Source organism: Arachis ipaensis, chromosome B02, assembly GCF_000816755.2.
Source record: "Arachis ipaensis cultivar K30076 chromosome B02, Araip1.1, whole genome shotgun sequence".
NCBI lineage: Eukaryota > Viridiplantae > Streptophyta > Magnoliopsida > Fabales > Fabaceae > Arachis > Arachis ipaensis.
Genome location: NC_029786.2, coordinates 45,644,886 through 45,648,495, shown reverse-complemented (window position 1 = coordinate 45,648,495; position 3,610 = coordinate 45,644,886). Strand labels below are relative to the sequence as shown.

Here is a 3,610-nt window from a genome sequence, read left to right as displayed (position 1 = left end):
TTCTCGAATACGATTTTCCGTTCCTAAATAAATGCGCATATGATAATAGCCGCTCATTTGAGACAGCCTTTGCTTACTGCAGGAAATATATATATACTCTGCTATGCTCTGGGGAAGCGGAAAATGGCTGTAGGTAACTTAGTTTCCTTACAGAGGCTCTGGGTTGCATTAAGCAACTAATATATATTAAATATAGCTCTGGGTTGCATCAAGCAACTAATATATATAAATATACAAATATCTCTTTACTCTACTCTGGTTTCTCTTTTCTCTGCATGTTTTTACTCTACTCTAATTGCTCTATTCTCTGTATCTCTTTACTTTTCTCTGAATACTCTTTCATCTGTATCTATATTACTCTTTTTCTCTTTATCTCTTTACTCTTTTGTAATTGTAAATATGCAAGCGGGACAAAACCCATGTCCTTGTTAGCAACTTTATAAACCAAATATATTTTCTCAAAAGAATCAGTAAAGTTATTATTGTTAAACAAGTCTCAAGTATTCATTTTGATTATCCTTTTACTTTTATAAAAATTTGGATATAATCTCCTTTAAAAATAGGACTTAGCCACCCTTACGGGTTTCTTCTTTCTCAACATTTCATCAGTCTCTTTCAGCAGTTGCCACAACAATATATATTCTCAAAAATATTTGATAATAGTATAGAAAATCTATTTCTTAAATTCCATGTCCAAAATAATTGTCAACACAACCTGGCAGCCTGATTTCCATTTTGTTTTTAAAATATCAAATGAATTCGGAATCACGCAAATTTTATATCCATGTGACCGTCTCGGATTAAGCTTTCTATCAAACTAAAAATCATAATTTTTCGCTGACTCTAGCTTTGGGAATATAAGTAAAACCGTGACTATTCTGCAGTGTTTTAAAACCAGAAGACAGCAGCAGCATACAACATTTGAAATTTCATATAAAATCCAAATTAAATCCAACTACCTTCAAAATTAATGTGGTTACACATAACTCATCCAAATATCTTTCTCAATTAGTTCCAGGGTCATACCATTTTTAATGAAGGAGTTACATAGCTTGAAAGTTAGGTAATTTTCTGCAGAATTCTGTTTTACAAATCATTGAACACAACCTCTTCCAAGTCCCATAACTCACTTATTAAAACATAAAAAACCCTGAAATTTGAATCATATATACTAAACATACTCAACTTTCACCTCCAATTGATTTCATCTCAATATCATTCCAGAATTAAAAATTATAAAGCCTCAAAGTTACTGACTTAGAAAACAAAACCTGACTTTTATTGCATAATACATCTTTCTTTGAAAACCCAAATATTTAAAACTACAACTCTAACAATTCTAAATTTTTATGAAATTAAAGTATTAGGACCAAAGTTTCATTTAAAATTGGTTCCATTCCAAAATTCAAACTGGAGAAATTCCAATAGAAGAAACAAGTTGCTGTTGTGTTAAACGTTCTGCAGAAAACCAGATTTGACATCCCCAATTCAAAAATTTACCATAAATCATAAACTTAATGAAAAAGTCTCAAATTCACCAGTCCAACTCCCTATATTCCCAGACTTAATCCAGACTTAGTCCCTTACAAATCCGATCATCATAGAATTAGTTATAGATTTTCAAAGTTTCTAATTTCATTTAAAGTAGTGCAGAAAATCAGATTCACGACTTAACTTTGAAAAATCATAACTAATGTTCCAGTTAATATAAAACCTTCAAAATTAAATCTTAATAATCACACTTAATATAATTTACTTAAAATTTAAATTCTCATCATTTTAGTCACTATAAAGCCACTGATTCACTTTCAAAGTTGCCGTTTAATTTCAAGAGAACCTAATTTTCAGCAAACCATTTTGTATTCAAAATCCAACCCTTCAATACCCCTCAAAACCAACTCCAAATCAACCACCAACCAAGTTCACTAACATTACAATATATGAAATAATAGCTCAACGGCAACAAATCCAACATAACCCATTAAAATTTAGAAATTCTCAACAATTAGTCATCAAACAAATCCCAATCCACATAATCAATCAATATCACTAATCAACAATTCCAAATAACAATCTCAACCATTCCAATCACAATTTCAGCCACAATTCAATATTCACATAGTCAATCAATTACTCACAGATATTAAATCTATTTGCAGTTATTCAATAAACCTTGTAGGCATTCCTAAATTAAAATCATTTTAAACCCCCTACCTCGATGTCGCAATCGCATAGTTTAACGCAACAATCCCTGCTTAGTCTAAACTGGCAACTGCAGCGGCGATTTCAACGCAACCAAGACGGCGGCAGCAGCATCAATTCTGGTTACGCTCGCAGCAACGGCAATTTCGGCAATTTCAGCATAACACCATAATACTAAAACAGAGATATTGGCTATCGTAATTAAAATAAGAACATAATAGAGAAACAAAATACCAAATAGAACAAGAGCAAGAGCATTACAGGGTTAGGAATAGAGGTTCAATGTCAAAATGAATAGGATGGTGCAGCCGCTTCTCTCCCCCGGTGACAAGTTCCAGCTGTAATGATTCCAACAACTATAGTGTACTCAGGAACATTAAAGATAGGGACAAGGTCATTCTAAAGCAACAAAAGATTCATAGACAGTGACTCCGGTAACTAGGAAACAACGAACTCACCCATATGAACAGTAGCAACCAAGGTCTCCGGCGACGGCGGCGGAAGAGGAACGACTCCTCCTCTGCTGCGTCACTCTTAATGGCAGTGGCAACAAACCCTGATGGCAACGGGAATAGGGAGCGACAATGATGAAGGCTCGACGAAGATAGTGAGGCACGATGGTGCAGGTTAGCATCTTCTCTTCGCGTCTCACCCTCAGCGAACAACAACGGCGATACACGAACAAGGCAACAGGGCGTGGCTTGACGGCAACTCCTTCCTCTCCTCCGTGGGTCACGTTCGCCTCTCCCTTTCTTCTCTGCGACAGCAGCTCGGCAGCGGCGCCAAGCTCCATAGCGTTGTTCTTCCCCCTCTCTTCTTCTCCCTCGTCCTCTGTCTCCCTTCCTATTCTCCGTTTTCCCCATCTTCCCTCTTTCCCCTTCCTTTCTTTTCCCTTTCTGTTTTCCCCCCTCGAGCTCCCCTATTTCCTTTCTTTCCCATTCTGTTTGTGCGTGTGTTTTGTGAATTTAGGGTAAAATTAAGTTTTTAATTAGGAATTTAATTCTAAAATTACAAAATTTAAACTTAACAAGATAAAATCACAATTTATTTATATTTAGATTTTAAAAAATGCGGGATGTTACACTTCCACTCTAAGCTTGCTCAATTTTTGAGGTGGAAAGAACTTTGCCAAGAAGGCATTGACTAGCTTTTTCCAAGAGTTCACTTTCTTTAGGTTGTGAGTCCAACCATGTCCTAGCTCTGTCTCTTACAGCAAAAGGAAAAAGCATAAGTCTGTAGACTTCAGGGTCAACCCCATTGGTCTTGACAGTATCACAGATTTGCAAGAATTCATCTAAGAACTGATGAGGATCTTCCAATGGAAGTCCATGAAACTTGAAATTCTGTTGCATTAGAGAAACTAATTGAGGCTTAAGCTCAAAGTTGTTTTCTCCAATGGCAGGGATTG

General features: G+C 35.7%; 1 long non-coding RNA gene across 1 annotated transcript in view; it reads right to left on the bottom strand.

Annotated features, from left to right (window-relative positions):
- Nucleotides 1-3,080, bottom strand: part of LOC107628313 — a 3,767-nt gene extending 687 nt beyond the window's left edge. Inside the window, exons 1-2 of the long non-coding RNA XR_001617706.2 lie at nt 2,464-3,080; nt 2,215-2,376 (exon numbers count right to left, since the gene is read on the bottom strand). This is a non-coding gene — a long non-coding RNA (uncharacterized LOC107628313). The remainder of the gene's footprint in view (nt 1-2,214; nt 2,377-2,463) is intronic.